We start from the raw sequence: 17,622 nt of genomic DNA on the forward strand, positions 1-17,622 counted from the left end.
CTACACGCCGCTTGGGTGGATGGCAGTGCCTTTTCTAGCTGGTATGTGTCACGTGATAGGTCTCGTGATTAGCACAGGCCCGCCTCCTCAGAACACTGTGCGAGTGCCTGCACCTGCAGGAGCCCCGTCTCAGCTCGCAGTGCAGGTCTGTTGGAATGGATAAAAAATTAACGTTCAGCAAGGTAAAAGCAGCTTTCTGTTCCACACAATACACGCCGCTACGGGCGGATTGGCAGTGCCTTTTCTAGCTGGTATGTGTCACGTGATAGGTCACGCGATTAGCGCAGGCCCCGCCTCCTCAGAACACTGTGCGAGTGCCTGCACCTGCAAGAGCCCCGTCTCAGCTCGTAGTGCAGGTCTGTTGGAATGGATAAAAAACGAACGTTCAGCAAGGTAAAAGCAGCTTTCTGTTCCACACAATACATGCCGCTCGGGCGGATGGCAGTGCCTTTTCTAGCTGGTATGTGTCACGTGATAGGTCACGTGATGAACACAGGCCCCGCCTCCTCAGAACACTGTGCGAGTGCCTGCACCTGCAAGAGCCCCGTCTAAGCTCGCAGTGCAGGTCTGTTGGAATGGATAAAAAACAAACGTTCAGCAAGGTAAAAGCAGTTTTCTGTTCCACACAATACACGCCGCTCGGGCGGATGGCAGTGCCTATTCTAGCTGGTATGTGTCACGTGATAGGTGACGTGATTAGCACAGGCCCCGCCTCCTCAGAACACTGTGCGAGTGCCTGCACCTGCAAGAGCCCCGTCTCAGCTCGCAGTGCAGGTCTGTTGGAACGGATAAAAAACGAACTTCAGCAAGGTAAAAGCAGCTTTCTGTTCCACACAATACATTATTACATGAGATGGCCAGCATCACATATTGCTTAAGGGGTGAAGCTGGAATTTGTGCCAAGTCTGCAATTACTGCATTTGAACATTTTCTTTTCCAGCTCTTACAGTGTACTAAAACAATCTATTTTTATAAAACTGACTTACAAAGTATACAAATCACATTTCCAAACCTGACCATTTTTAAAACCAAAACATTAGAGAAGGGTGTTACGCAAAATGGGAATGATTTTAGCTTCATTCTCTCCATCATCAATGGAAGTATACAAGTACCTGCATACAAATCGATGCGATTTAGCAGATTTAATCTAGGTATGTCTTTTGTACTTTTAAACTTTAAATACTTCCAAAACAATGGCTTGTGAAATTGTCATTCATAAACGTGCAAAATGCTTTTTGTGTCAAACGAGAAGACCTTAAAATATGCTTGCACAAGGCCTAAAACATCTGGTCCGCTCTCTCCTGTCTACCACCCCTTCCACTCAAGTGGCCTTCATAAGAAGAAAGATCATGTAATGAGCTAAACGATGCCACCAGCATGCAAATAGGCAAACCTCACAGAAGACAGCACAGTAATGCAAGATATATTATATGATTTGACCAGGAACACTGTCTCGTCTGCTGGCTTAGCCACGATACAATCATGAACACTTTGCTTCCACAGTCTTGAATTTGGATAGTTATTCACCTCTTGGACTAATAGTTTATTCTCAACTTTGGAGGGGATTGCCTAGGTTTTAGAACACCCCATCTGAACAAACCAATTTCTAGACCTTCACCGCACGAATGACATGTTTGTTTTTATCGCAACCCCTATCTGGTGTGGAACATTGCTGGTAATAGCACCTTCTATGCTGTAAAACCGCGTACATATGCAGGTAGGTCTATAAACATCAGACATATGAAAGGTTCAGTAAGCCTTGCTGGAATGTGCTCTTCCAATCTTTCATATGAACACATATATTTGCAATGAGTGATTAACACACTGAGCTAACTTCTGAATCATTGTGGCACTCAATTTATCAATATGGATTTCAACTTTGGCTATTGCAATGATCAACATAATTCCCACAGGAAGGAAAGAATGCTACAGAAGTTGTGCCGTATGGAGCACACAAACGATGTACTCCACAGTGAACACAGAAAGCATTACATGATTACTTGATCAAGGCAGAATGTACTTGTCAAAACAGACAGGCAATAGGTTTAGTGCCTCAGCAGCATGCCATAAAATCTCCTGGCGTGTGCTATTTAAGCCTGGTACACAATGGAATCTTACTTTAGATCAGGCAGCCTTGGGGGGGCCCTTCCAAGGTGGGGGCCCTGGGCAAGTGCCCCTTTTGCCCTCCCATAAAAACGTCTCTGATAAAGTGGCCATTGACTTCATTGTTCCACAATGAATGCTTTGTTGTAATGTGTCTATCTTTCCCATCTCACTGGCATGCTGTTCAGGATGTTTGTTTGCATGTATGAGGTAACGAGTGCTCAGAGTATGGGATGTCCTGTGAGTGCACTTATTTCCCTATTTTGCCAACCTCTGAAACCTGAAAGTAGATGCATGCAGGCTTGACATGCGGCCAACTTTGCACCAGACATGCAGATGAATTTAACTGGTCTGCTGTTAAATCTCAGTTACCAGTTTAATGGTATCCACTACAGAATAATTGCTAATTTTACAATACCCGATATGATAGCTCAGTTGGTTGAGCGCTTGCTGCTGCAATGTGTGTGTCATCTGCAGGTTCGAATCCCAGCAAGGCCATCTCAGCCTTTCATCCTTCTTAGGTCGATAAATGAGTACCAACACAGGCTGGGTGATATTGTATGCATATTTGTTCTATAAAAAAGAACTTAAGCGTAAGTGCTATACAATAACATTATCATTTGGCCTTGGATGTCTGTTTGCATTCACAGTAATTTGACAATATGGATCTATACACACAAATATTAATGATACATATGGTGATCCATTCTTGTGTGAAATGTATATCACATTAGTGAAATCATAACCATATTTTTCGTAGTGTACTTAGGAACAATGCTATTTGATGCCACTTCCTGTTTTGTGAAGGGGTGAAAGGTCGCATGTTTCATCGCTTCCCGGGATGTCACTTTGGGGCGGGGGCTTCCAGTGATGTCATAAGAGGTCATGGGTCGTGAGGGCAAGGGGTGGGACACTTTTTTTGGGGTGTCCAGGCCTATTTCTTGTCCCAGTCCGACCCTGATTAAAACTATGTTTTCTTGCAATTTGTGCATCTTATTATTGTTTCCTGAAATTCACTAAAGGTCTACACCATATATTTTATAATGTAAATATTCGTTTTGCAATGCAAACAAGTAGATCAGTTACTCTGACAAAGTCAAATGTAAGGAAATACAATTTTAGAATTAGTCACATCGGAAGGTGGACCCTTATGCAGCTTTGTCACTTGACGTGTTTTTTGTCAATGGAACTTCATCAGAAGTGTTGAGGGCTACAAACCAAACAAAATGTAACATATATTAAGATTAAACAATGTGCTTACAAAATTGAAATCACAAAGGTTCACCTCTCCATGACCAGCAGCCTGTGCAGAGGCCACATTGCTGCTGCGCTTCTCCTTGAAATTCCATTTGAGGCCACCCATCTTTTTGTGGACTTCTTCTGCAGTGCGCCTCTCCACAATACAGGCATTGACGGAATCTGTGACCTCCTGCCACAGCCTTCACCGGTGAGTCACAGGAAGGGTACTGCAAGCCCAAAGGTACAGATTGACCTGGTGTTCATCGACATAATCTGTGAGGATTCCCAACTCCTCCTCAGACACACTTCTTCCTGAATGGGGATCCTCCAGAACCTGTGGCTGATCCGGGGTTGCTGCCTGTGCCTGCTCTGCAGTCCGGCTCCTCTTAGCCCTGGTGGGCCATGGTGGTACTGGGGCAACTGTAGCCTTACCACCACGTTTTGCAGGTGGCCCCTTCTTCTACCCTTGTCCCTACCTCTATGTGATCCCCTTTCACGTATGGTGTAATAAAGGGAAAATGTTCCTGCTGAGACCAATGTAAGCTGAGTTTCCACTGCATACTCCAAAAGATCTCTGCATCCTTGCATGCTAGAACAATACCATGCAGGTGCAAACTTGGCGTGCACACACTATTTTGAGTACTATGCAGCTTATATTTGTGCATGCACGGTGTGTGCTACATGCTGTGTGGAACTTGCACACATAGGGCAATTCCTGATTTAGTCACGTTGCTGCTTTGCAGACCTACTGGAATCACCTGTCCCTTGCTTATCCTCCTGCCTTCTGCCATGTTCTGCCTCTTCCTGACATATTTTGCCTCATTGCAACAACAGCTCCTGCTGCTTGGTAGTGTGTCACTGGTTGCTCTCCACTTGCACTGCCTCGAAGCCATAGCCTGTTCTTCTGTGGGTCAGCTGGCAGGCTTGGTGACCACCTCATCTGTCTTATACAGACTCCAACACCTCCCTACTTCTATCACAGCTCCACAGTTCAGGTACAGTTAGGGCCCAGGTTCACCCCACCAGCCTCAGGTGCACCATGTCTGCGGTTTGTAAACTTCTCTGCTGCTGAAGTTGGCATCCTGGAGGAACATGTCCTGACCCATTATGATTTCCTCTTCAATTTGCACCAGCAGCTTGGTGCCTGTGGACGTCAAATGATTTGGCAAGACATCACGGCTGCCATCAATGTGAAGGGGGTCTCAGCCTGTACTGTGGAGATCACTAAAAAGCACTGGGATGACCTGAGAATCCAGAGCCAGAAAAGGCAAGGGCAGCAACTGAGGCAGGGGCCTCCATGGAGGTTCACTCTGCAGGCTGCCGAGTGACACCACTTCACCTCTCGATCATGGAGAGGGTCAATCCAGCACTTCATGTCCAGGTCCTTCACCGTCAGACCCATATCCAAGTTGCTGGTATGTTCTCACACAGTGAACAGCACCACTTATTTATAATGCCCTAGGTGGGTATGTGCGAATTGTGCAAGTCAGTGCTTTACACAGCATGTGTGTTGCAAAAGTCGTGACTGGCATGTAGCCTCATGCCCACACTGGAAGTATGTCATGACATAAATCGGCGAAGCGGCCAAGTGCAGAAGTCAAGTTAGGCAGGTTTGTGTGACAAAGTAGACTCATGTGCATGCATTGTGAGATACTGACCACAAGGCCATGGAGAGGGAGGTGACATATATTGGGATTATCAATACAAGTAGTGTACAATCATACAGGAGAGACTGACACTTGCGTCTGCATTTCTTGTCATGGTACCTTAGTACATTTTACAATGTGGTTCACCATCTTGCCTAGTCTGGCCACTGAGTGAGGGGGCATACATGATAAGAAAACGCAAATACCTTCCCACTGCGCAAATGTCTGAATATTAGAAGCGTGATCACAAATAATGTATTGACTGCAAGGTCAGCCTGACACATGTTTCGAGCTGCTGCTCTTCTTCTGAGGCTGAATTGGTACATCACAAATAATTAACAAAAACAAAATCCATAAATTTACATGAGACAACAGCAACACAAACCAGTTGCAAAAGGGTTGTATACCAACCAATTGACACATTAAATAAAAGATTATTTATTCACACAATTGGTCAATTGCATTGCAATGTACAGAGTCGTAAATAGGTGTAAACAATAGCAAATGAAATACCGTTATAATCGATTGTTCAGGTCAAAGCGTTCAATATTCAAATCCATAATGTACAAAAACAGGAAACATACAAACATACAGAGAGAGAAAAGAACAATGAAAACTGATGGTTATTAAAGTCATTTTGTTGCACTCTAGGCATAGCAGTTTGGTGGCATGTGTCACATCAAATCTACCCATCAGAAGACAAAAAAACAAATGTAACTTATGCGCTCTTCTATTCTTTGACGTATCTAAACTGAGATAATAATAATTATAATAATACTCTCATCAATTGATGCACACTAGTGCAAGGATGTCAAGCAAGCCGCTGATTCCTCCACAAACTTGTTAGACATATACCAAAGACCCCTGTTAATGCCGTTCTGAACTCTCATAACTATATAAAAAAAAATGTTTTATTTCCTCTCACTTACCACTAGGGATTGGTGGTAATGCTAAATATGTATTGTATGGTATCGGCAAAGATATGTGTATACATATTTGTGATAGTCCATCTCAAAGTGTTGGCAATGTATTCAACTTTAAAGCACATCACTGCAAATGAAAAGTGTACTTAAAATGAATTACCTATATCTCCTCACGATTGCGGTTGCGACCGTAACTGAAAACCACCGTAGTTATTCCCAAAAGTAAAATTGTCGTCATGTTAGACAATTCAGTTTAACCGATCATCCCAAAACACAGCCGGTGAAAAGCAGAAGGGGGAGAAAGCAAAACGCCTGCATTAAAATCACTGAAGCGCCTTCCCGTCTATTACCTTTGTAATAAGAACTTGCACGCAACTAGGGACCCAGCCTTTCCGGCAATCTGAAGCGTTGTCAAGGAACCGCAACACTAGCATTCGCCGGCATATACCATCTTTGCAAAGGCATGGACCGTCACTAATGAGACTGAAACACTGAGCCTCACTAGCCGCCATCTAGGTTTGGAATTAGCTATTTGATACTGCTTAGGCTATTGAGCATGGTTCACAAGGCAAACAGCATAAACCATGGTATGGGGACACCATCCGTCCTCAAAGCCATGCCATTGGTGTGTACCAGAATACGTAAAGAATCTGCCCATTCTGTCTATTCCGCGGTCCTCATTATCGTGATACCTAGGTTGTTAATGATCCATCCAAATCACATGCAAATCAACTATTTCCTTAGCGGTGCATGTGAAAGACATGCCATGGTAATGAATATTGAAATCAACCCCTCAATGTCCTGAACTCCCCTTAACTAATGAGCATAACGCTGACTTTAAATATATGACAGTGCTTGCAACTGAATCCTGGATGTGGGTGGCACCAATATTGATCAGTGACCGCATAGCTGGTTTGGTGTGACACATTCCACCGCCACAGTATAGAGAGCCAATTTCTCAAAGGAAATAAATAAATTAATACAAACGTGAATGTGTTTTATGTTAGGACCAGCAGCATTGCTGCTTGATCCTCAGAAATGGATGAATGTATCTGTTGCATACTTTCATGTAGGACTGTTAGGGGTGCATGAAGCAAGATGTGGCGGGATGAAGACGTAACTTTGATACCACTGTCAGATGTGGCCAGGTGCCCTTTCCATAACCCTGGTTTCAGAAAACACTTGGGTTACTGATTCATTGTTATTGGAATGTCGAATTAGTAGTTGTCTTGTGTTTGTGGGCACACATCAATGCACCATGTTCACATGTATATGTCTCATCACTGTAAGTAGTCATTTCTCTTTCACTTGTGAGGCAGGATTCATTCAGATTTACATGTGTGTGCCTGTGTGCCTGTGTGTCTAAGGCTAAGGCAGTTGCATTTTAACTTATGATGAGGGCATGCTACTTACACAATGGATAGGAGTACGTATGCATAGGCACTTAGGATGTATTCCTTTTTTGTATCTTCCATTTTTCACAGTGGCAGCGGCTGAAGAAGAGGTAAACATGTGCTGTGGAGCTGCATGCCAGGGCCAAGGCCTCCAGACATCACAGCAGAACCCAGACATGCACTACTACATCCACCTCCTCTGAGAACCATATGCCTGTGGGAGCGTCAACATCTGATGGTACTGCTGCTGAAGAGGAGCACATAAATACCATTGTCGTGGAGGGCACCTCAGCAGCAGAGGGACAGGGTAGAGGTGATATAACCATGGAGGGGCCCAATGGCATGGAGATCTCATTTAAGTGTCAGAGTTGATGGAGGAGGCCATTGCAGGCCTGCCCACAGTGTCAGGTGGGGGAACCAAAGCAATGTGCAGGCTGCACACCTGGCCCTGAAACATGAGACTGAGCAGATTACCATAGAAGGGTCAGTACATCCGCCTGTCCACAGGCCATTTGGTGCAGCAATTCCCCACCTTTGCTGATCTGTGATGCAATGCTGCCACTGCTGGAAGGTGGATTGAGGTGACAGGAATCTCCCTGTGATGCTCTGCATGCTACTCATGAGCTGCATACACAGCATTACAACAAGGTAGTTCTCCTCCTGTCACAACCGCCACCAGCACTGCATGGCGGTGACCTCTCTGGACCGGCCACTCCAATGGCCCCTCCTACTCCTCCTCATTTGTGCCCCAGTCAACCTCAACTGAAGACTCCAAGTGAGCCAACACCTTGGCCTTCTCTGCACCTGTCCCGCCACTAAATAGTCTGTATGTACTTGTGTCCCTGGAGATATGATGTTATGATATGATATGGCATTTATAACGCGCCTATACACAAGTGTTTCAAGGCACTTCCACCTCCACCTTACACCTGGTGGAGGTGGAAGTTGGTACACAGACATATAAGGTGGTCACAGCGCCTAGTCAGGAACCTACTGGGGAATGAGCTGTGGAGGAATGCCAGGCATGTAGTCTCAGTGCAGGTACTGCACTTCGCCAATACAGACAGTCATCCAATCAGAGGAGTACCTGCCAAGCAACGGGAGATGTCAGTGCTGAGGAGGCAAATCATTGGGAGGACAGCTGCCAGGAGGAGGCAGCATGGATTGCCTGTACAGCAGGCAAAGCTGGGAGGCAAGAAGTCGGGCACGTGCTCTGGTCTGATCGCAGGTCCAATTCCTGAGGTGGCAGGATGACGAAAGGCAGTGGTCAAGTGAGGCAGCAATTGCTAGAAACAGGGCCTAGGCTGCAGAGAGTCTGGGACAGGCACATGCCTCCATTCTGGAGGAGTCTTACAGGGAAGCATAGGACATTGAGTCCAAGACGAGGGATGCCCTGCAAGCTTTTTTATAACACTGCAGAGGCCTACTGCAAGAGGTCGATGTTCAGTGGGAATCAACCTTGGATCAGGGATTGGCAGACATTTCCATGGACAAGGCCGCTGAGTCATGTACATAGTTCTTTAGTTGTAGCTTTCCTTTTATTCTATATATTTGTTAACATGTTATCGCGTTCATGTTTGTACATAGTTTCCCATCATGATTCTATCAATACATTTATATTATTTTCTGTTCAACTGTTTGCAGCATGTCGTGCTTTGCTGTTGTATGTGTGGTTTTGTGGTTCTGTGTGCATGTGCTCTTTTGGTCATCACATGATCTAGAACTGAGTTTGTCCTATGGCTGTCAGGTGGTTTTAGGGCTCACTCTGTTGGCAGTTGTGTGCGCCGCAGTGTGATCCAACGGCAAGTCATGAAGCTGATTGTCCTCAAAACACCAGCACTGCTTCCACATGATGATGACGTTGGATGATGTAATCTGTAAAATGTCATTCATGGAAGACGTATGCCAGAATGGTTGAGGATGGTAAGTGCTCAATGCTAAACTAGGCAATGGGTGAGCAAGTTGTATAGTTGGCAAGTGTCCTTGCACTTAAATACATTCTAAGGCCTTCATTGTACTGAGCAAAACCCCCAAGCTGTTGTGAACTTCCTATGGTCTGTAAGTGGATGTGAGGATCCATTACTGTTGGGCATGTGACTTTCCTCTTTTCACAAGTGAGTCTTGAGTGTGGGCCAGCATACAGTTCTGTGTGCTCTCCAGCCAACACGTTTGGTACGGCAATTCTTTGGCAAGTAAAGCACATGGTACTTCCGAATCATGAGTCAAGACAGTAGTAAACCAAAAAATGCCTTATGCAGAAAATAATGTCACATTATCAATTGCAATTCAAATCAGAAACATTGGAGAAAAAAAAACACTGGGGAAGGGGAGGGAGAAAGAAAAGGCAGGCAGAGGGGGGGGACAGGAAAATCAAGCAATTAGAAATTAGATTTTACTTGTGTAGATGCGCATACCATTGATACATCAATTAGTTAACTCAAATTTCATATGTGCCTTGATCAATGTCACCACTTTTGAACCCCTTAAATTAAGCCTGGTGCACTGCTAGATCACTGGTGAATCATAGTCTTAAGTTACTGCTGTTGTGTGTCCTAAGTGACAAATGTACCATGTTATAATGGCATCCTGGGGTACTAGGTGTGTTAGTTAATCACAAACCTCAATTTATTCATAAACACCCGGATCTAGGAGTGACCCCTAGTCTCTCTGACAAACTATGTGTTGATCACTCGGCTGCTACTAATGCGTTGTGAGTAGCAAATACATCTCTTTTTGTAGAGCCTGTCAATTAACCTCTTGTCCGAGTAAGTACACCTGGAAGAATAAAAGATGTACATTCTTACCCCAAGAGTAAAGGTTGATCCTTTGTAAGGAGTATGTTACCCTTCTTTTATATATTTCCCTGAATAGTATGTACTTGCTTGTGGTCTCTAAAGCATGGGATCGCCCTCTGTTTTTGGATATAGTGGTTTCGCGCAACCTGTTTACAAACATATGAAGGAAACAGAGAGAATAATCATCTGTGGTCTGAAATGGTATCTAAAACAATGGGCGCAGGGCTGATGACGTTTCCTGACAACGTGCGTATTGCTTCAGTTATGGTGCAGTGAATCCTAGTCATTCTAGTCCCAGAAATATAAGATATGGGGAGATGGGCTTGGAAACAGTGCATCAGGTTTCATTTAAGGGGTACTCATCAGCCAGTTAAACCTAATTGAGGGATCATTATCCTACTGATTATGTGGATGTAAAATGAGGCATTAACCCATGCACAATCCTTGTTTGTGGGCTGAGGGGCAGCCATCATGCAGCAAACATAGCAGCAGATCAACCAATCTACACATACCTGAGCGCAGCAAAACAGAATTGCACCTCACACTCTCTGATGTGTATTTGGGTTGCATGTATGTGCGCTGGCACCTTGTTAAGGCAAGTATTGTGAGAAAGTACAGTGGGTGTGGTGTGTTGAGAGCGGGTCCAGGCTCAATGTAGAATTTATGGGTGCAGATCAGTTGGGGTACTGGGATGAGCTGCGAGTGCAGGCTCAATGTAAAATTGGGGGACGCTGATCAGTCGGGGTACTAGGACAAGCTGTGGGGGAAAGCTCCATGCAAAATTGGGGCACAGAATTGTAGCAGTGAGAGTAACAGTGATTGCTGATTAGTAATCCTAGATTACTTCTTTCCCGTATGCCCGGCCAATGTCACTGTTGACACTGTGGCGCAAAGTACTTCACCAGCAATGTGTTCTCTGGCAAATGGGGCATGTTGTGGGTGTACCAGGAGCTACAACTCTTTCTTTGCGCTGTAAGTTTTTGCACACATATAATTCTGTGAATCGGTTCGCAGTATACATTTGCACCGTTCAAACTCGCGCACACTTTTGCCCAGCGTTAGAGCTTTTTCTGTAAATTAGTACCCAGGATTTTTCATCCTTCCCGGAATAATAAGAACAAGGGATCTAAGTGGACTTTTAAGACAAGGTTGAAGTGGTATCCTAATTCACACTTCTTGAATCATTAGCGATAATACATTTAATTGGACACTACAATTAATTGTGTCAGTCAGTCAGCATATAGGTGCCCTTACAGCTTTTTCTCACAAGCATTGTGCTCTGTGAACTCTTGGCTTAAAGTTTGCAATGCCAAAATACTTCTGGGCTAAAAAGATAAATCTACTAGAGAGCAAATGCCTAAAATCTTTGATCAGGCTCCCAGCTTGAACCCCAATGGAATGTGTGTACTCTGAATTTAACAGCTGCAAGGTACGTGCTACTCTTATAGCTCATCGACTGAACTATGACTGGAAGTGTGTTAACCTTTCTAACACCTCACTACTACCAATTACTGTACACGGTTATCTTTCTCACACAGACATTTAAAGAGGCAGTGTAATTTATTACCTATTTAATCCTGCAAGGAATTGGGGCCGCCATCAGACCATAAAGAGTACTGATTTAACTTATTGGTGTATTTGGCTACGAAGCTCAATAGTGCCTTACTATACATTACCGACTAAAACGTAATAACTTCACCTCATGTATTTTCTGCTTCGCAAACAACAAAATGCTGTGGGAATATATTAGAATTAAATTCAATTTAGTGGAATCATGAGAAATTGGTGGAGCCACACTAAACTTAAGATCTTCTCGAACTTGTGGAATCTGTGTTGATGATCCTATGGAATCTACTAATCATCTCCTAATTGATTTTGAACACTCTGCCTCTATTCGTAGAAGGGTCATGCTAGCCTATGCCAATTTTAGAGCTGATCATTTTAAACTGATGACATTAGGGATACTTTCAAGACAGTGGATGATATCAATTTAATATATAATATAACCGAGTTCTGGGGACATATCAAAAGTTTACTTCATAAAATCTGTATCCTCTGATGGGGAATAGTATATATTCTTATCTATTAATCTTCTTTTACCTTCTTTTTTCACTCTTCTCTTCTTAAATTTATTGATGGTAGTGTTCGTGTTTATTGCATACTTGGTGATATTAGCTGTTGTATAAAAAGTATTTTATGTACTACATTATACTTAAATAACAACATATAGTATATACTTCAGTAAGGTACAATAATGAGGAATGTGAAATTCAAACTAGCGCAATGGCTGATCTATTTAAACAGCATTGTACCTTCAGTGGTTATGTGGACGACCTGAAGTTTTCATTTTATTTATTTATGTATCTATTTATTTATTTGTTATTACATGGTTATACAAATCAACAACCTTTAACCACACATACTTACAGGCACCTTTAAAATAAGAAAAAGGAAGATAAAGCACCTTTCATGTATTAGTCCAATACCTTTGGTGTAGAAATCCTTTGAAAAATAACAATTACAAATTCGACCAATGCCAGTGTTATGGCTATTCTTTCTCCTGACAACAGAATTTTGCATCATTGTTCTTTGGGTCTATGGCCATATTTGCTGATCACTTCCGTCATTACGTTTATTCTCTGATGCTCAACTGCTGGACAGCCCATTACGAGATGCTTTAAAGTTTCTGTGAATCCCCTTCCATGACACAATCTGCATGCCAACGAATCTCCTTCAGAGTTCGCCAGACGCAGGGGTATCAGGGCGCAGGGGATACAAGAACACTTTCAGCTAAGGTTACATCGTAATATACATAAATACAAATAAGGATATACAAGTACAAGATATACAGGTAATGGTGGGTGCATACAATAAATAAGGAAAAACTCTATAAAGCAAGAACATAATTTAAGATCGCAATCTGGGACTATTTAGAGTGCAGGTGTGGTAGGAGACAGATGAGGTAATGCTGGTTTGTTCGTACATTAGTGGTCATTTTCTTTAAGCCGATTGATATGATTTTGTCTGAAGTACAAGTAGGTTTGGTCAGCTCTCAGGGAGGGCGGTAAGCATCACAAAGCTGTGATGCTTAATCTGGGAAGCTGCTTCCCCTGACTTTAGATAGTTTAAATCTTGGTACGGTCAGACAGTTTGTATTAGCTGTTCTAGTAGGCCGGTTAGAGGTTTTTCTATTGATCCTCTCAATGAGGTAATGGGGTGCAGCATTATTCAGGCATTTATGAGTAAGCAAGGCAGTTTTCAGCAGGATTGTGTCACTGTTAGATAGCCAGTTATTCTGTCTCCTTATCTCTGATATATGCTCTTATTTTGCTTTCCCCAGGGCAGCTCTACGGGCATTGTTCTGGAGTGTCTGTAATCTGCTGACAATGTGTTTATTTGCACCAATGTAAAGGGAGTTAGAATAGTCCAATCTGGACAAAATTAGAGCTCTGTCCAGGCTGATACAGCTATTCTTGGATAAGAATGGTTTACCATCTCTAATTAGCTTGCATGTATATGCAGTGGCAGAGGCCATGGAGTTAACATGTTTGGCAAAAGTGAGGGTGGAATCAAGGTAAAAGCCTAAAGTTTTTACCTTTTTGGCAACTTTAATAGAATTATCATCGATGTTAAAGGAGGTGTATTTAAGGCCAAGTTTATTGAGGTTAGAGGTGGTACCCAGAATAATGAGCTCAGTTTTGTCATCATTCAGGCATAGACCGTGGACAGCCATCCATGCCTGGATGATGAGGTAAATTCTATTTATCAAGGCCAAATCCTTTTCATAATCCCCAGTAAGTGGTATGAAAATCTGGGTATCATCTGCATAGTTAGTGTAGGTGATACCAAGATGGTCCAGATCATCGAAAAGGGGCTTGGTAAATATATTGTACATTGTGGGTGAGACACAGGAACCCTGGGGCACTCCACAGGTGATAGGGATGGGGTCTGCCGCTGCTGATGGTGAGAAGACTCCCATGGTCCTATTGCTCAGAAAGGAGTGTATCCAAAATATGGCCTCCTTTCAAGACTCTTTTAGATTACTCGGCATGGTGCTAGAGGAAAGTGATGCATTGATTAGCTTTGATATGAAAGGTGCTAAATCTCTCCCAGCATCCTTAATTATTTGGGCTGGGCAGTTATCGCCCTGGCAGTTCGATGGTTTGAGGGAGAGGATGACTTTTTCAACCTCGAGGATAGATATTTTAGAGAAACTAAAGCGAGGTGGGGGTTTATGAGCAGGCTAGGGGGTACTGTCTGGTGAGGCCATATTAGTTAGGGAAGCTTTTTTTGCAATCTTGTCCTGAAGGGTGGTAACTGTGTTGGCTAGTGCTTGTTGTATATTGGAGCACCAGGTTTTGTCCTTCACACAGTTGTCCTGGACTGGGATTGGGGTTTGTAGTTCTTTTAACATCACAAATAATTCCTTTGTGCTTGAGTTTGCTTGGAAGATTATATTATTGTAAGTTTCTTGTTTGGCCAAGAGTATTTCTTTTTTGTAACGGGATGATATGTTAAGGAGGTTAGTTTTATTTTTAGCAGAGGGTAATAGCCTCCATGAAACTTCACATTTTCTTTTTTCCATTCTCAAGGTTTTCAAATGTGGTGTGAACCAAGAGTTAAGGTGGACTTTGGGTTTACTTTTTCTCATTTTTTAAGGGGCAATGGAATCTAGTGCTGTGGTCATAGTTTTGTTATATTCATCGACTAGCATGTTAGGATCTGTAGTATTGGGTAATGAGTTGAGGGTAGGTAAGATTATGGGTAGAAGTTTATATAACATAATTTTTTTTTAATTCCTTGTTAGAGTGGGAGGAGCGGATAGAATATTTTTGGAGGTGGGCATTTTAGTTCCTAGTATAAATGATAAGAGGTGGTGGTCTGTCCATACCTGAGGGGTTATGGCAGTGATAGAGGCATTGCAGTTATAGTCCGCCACCCAATCAAGTATTCTCCTCTTGATGTGTGTGGGTAAATTCACTCTTTGGGTAAGGACAAATTCCACAAGGACATTAGCAATGACAGTTGCTTGCTGGTCTTTAGGGTAATTAAATCCCAGATTAAGATCTCCTAGCAGTGGTACTTGCCAGATTCCGTGCTTTCCTGGTCAGTGACTCATATATGGGAGTATCAGTAGAGATGGTGTTCAAACAAACTCCCAGATAAGTGAAAGACTTCACGACTGTTATTTTCACACCCAGAAGGTGCCATTTCATCAATTATTTTCCTTGTGGATCTTTCTGGTGACCTAGAGGCAGTATGCTTGATTTTTTCTGGTTTATCAAGAGCCCGTTTTAATCGATGTAGAAGTATAGAGGTTCCAATTTTCTCTGCAGACGCACCGAGGTCTGATCCATTAGGACCATGTCATCAGCGTAAAGAAGTCTCCCGATTTTGATATTAGCTATGAATGGCGGAAAACATCTGATGTCCGTGAAGGCTTGATCCACATCGGAAATGAAAAGATTGAAAAGTTCTGGAGCTAACAGGCATCTTTGTTTTAGGCCCTTGTTTGTGTACACAGCTTTAGTTAGGAAGCCTGCCGTATTGAGTCTTACTTTTAATGATGTGTCAGAGTATAGGTCTTTAATTGGAGTCAACAAGTTATTAGGGCAACCGCACTGATGTAGCTTCTTTCATAAAGTCGGACAGGTAATTGTATCGAACGCTTGCGTCAAATCAATGAATGCCATATAAATCTTCTTGTCCTTGTTTCTTTCTGTTCTTGCTTTTAGAAGAGTTATAATGAAGATTTTTACTGTCGTACCCAACCCCTTGACAAATCCCGACTGCCAGATGTCCCAGTGTCCTGATGTTATGGACCAATATAGTAGTGACTTCAAAATTAAAGAAGCAAGGATATTCCCAGGGACATCTAACAGGGCTATGGGACGATAATTAATGGGGTCTGACCTAATTCCCTTTTTTAAAAACTGAATAATGATTGATGTTTTCCAGGAACTTGGAATCTTCTGGGATTTGACAATGTAAGTAAATAGAATCAATAGAACTGTAGCCTTTGTACTTTGTCCTGCTTTAAGACGGCATTGCTTAAGCCATCGGGCTCCGAGGCTCGTGAGGTAGTAGATCTATGAATAATCTCTGTGATCGCGGCTTGATTAGTTTCAATTTAATCCCAATTTGTTCGTTCTGAAGATGCACTCGATCCTGCCTCATGCTCAGGATCATGAAAGTTCACAAAATGGGTTATCCACAAAGTTGCCTTTATAGAGTTCAAAGTTAAGGCCTCTTGAGGGATATCTGATTGGTTAATTATAGCCCACATCTCTGCTGTATCAGTGTTTTTAAGTTTACATAACATGTTCTCTGTGTCTTTCCTCAAGAGAGTTTTTTTTACAATAGCAACCAATTATTATATTGTTGACATAGTTTTTGTCTTGTAACCACTGCAGAATTAGAGTGATCTTTTTTTATGTTTGCAATTTTTTGTCTTCAAGACTTTCTTTTTTATGCCACTATCTGGTCAAAGATATGCTGGTGGGTAAATTGTGGTTTGTTTTTCTCCCATTCTTTACCTGGAACATGTTAAATAGGCCTAAGTAATCCAATCTGTGAGGTTTTTCCTTTGATTCCAAGTGTGTGATGGTTGGGTTTAGTCATTTTGACAGGGTCTCAAGTTTATGTGGAGCAATTTTGACTCTGTTTCTCCCCTGGGTCACGTCCACATTGAAGGGGTACATTTGGTCATTGTATTGTGCAACTGGAAAGTGTCAAGCTTAGTAGGTTATGATCACTGGTCCCCATGGGGACGACGGACATGGTGTTTGTTGCTGATGCCATTGGCCTAGAGATACAGATGTAGTGCAACAACTGTCCACCAGCTGTTCCTTTCCTGGTAATTCTAGCTGCAATGTCTCCTGGGATATTCCCGTTTAGTATGATCAGATCTCTGGAACTGACAGTGTTTTTCCAAAGTAGTCCTCTTCTTTCCGCTGGAGTCGATTTAATCAGATTGTTGCTAACAATTTCACCATGGTTGTCTATACAAACAGCATTTAAGTCACCACATATTAGGGATCTGGCCATTTCAGCCTACACCTGTCTATCCAATCCACCACCTGAGCTGGGAAATTGTGGCTGGCCATACTTGCCGGATTCCAATATAAGTTGATCAGTATTTTGTCAATGTTTCCATTGTTATATATTGAAGCTGATCTTTAATTGGAATCAGAAGACCAGACATCGGCCTGCCCTTAAAGCCTTTAATAGCTGGATTAAAGTAAGCTAAAAACCCATCTATAAGAGAGGATGTTCTCAGCCAGGTCTCCTGCAGGCATATTATGTTGTGAACTTTGATTTTATCCACCCCTTTAGACAATAGGTGCGAAAAAACCCTTGTGGTCCAACTTTCCACAGTGAGGGGTTTAAGGTCAATGGGTCTTGGAATCTATGGCATTTTGATTTTTTCCACCACCAATCCCATCAACCATTTTCAGTTTTCTTCTGTTCCTTTTGTTTGCAGCCTGAGCTCTTCATTTCGGCTGGTCCCTGTTTTCCGGTC

The sequence above is a fragment of the Ambystoma mexicanum genome, chromosome 10 (genome assembly GCF_040938575.1).
Source record: "Ambystoma mexicanum isolate Mex_15411 chromosome 10, UKY_AmexF1_1, whole genome shotgun sequence".
Taxonomy (NCBI): domain Eukaryota; kingdom Metazoa; phylum Chordata; class Amphibia; order Caudata; family Ambystomatidae; genus Ambystoma; species Ambystoma mexicanum.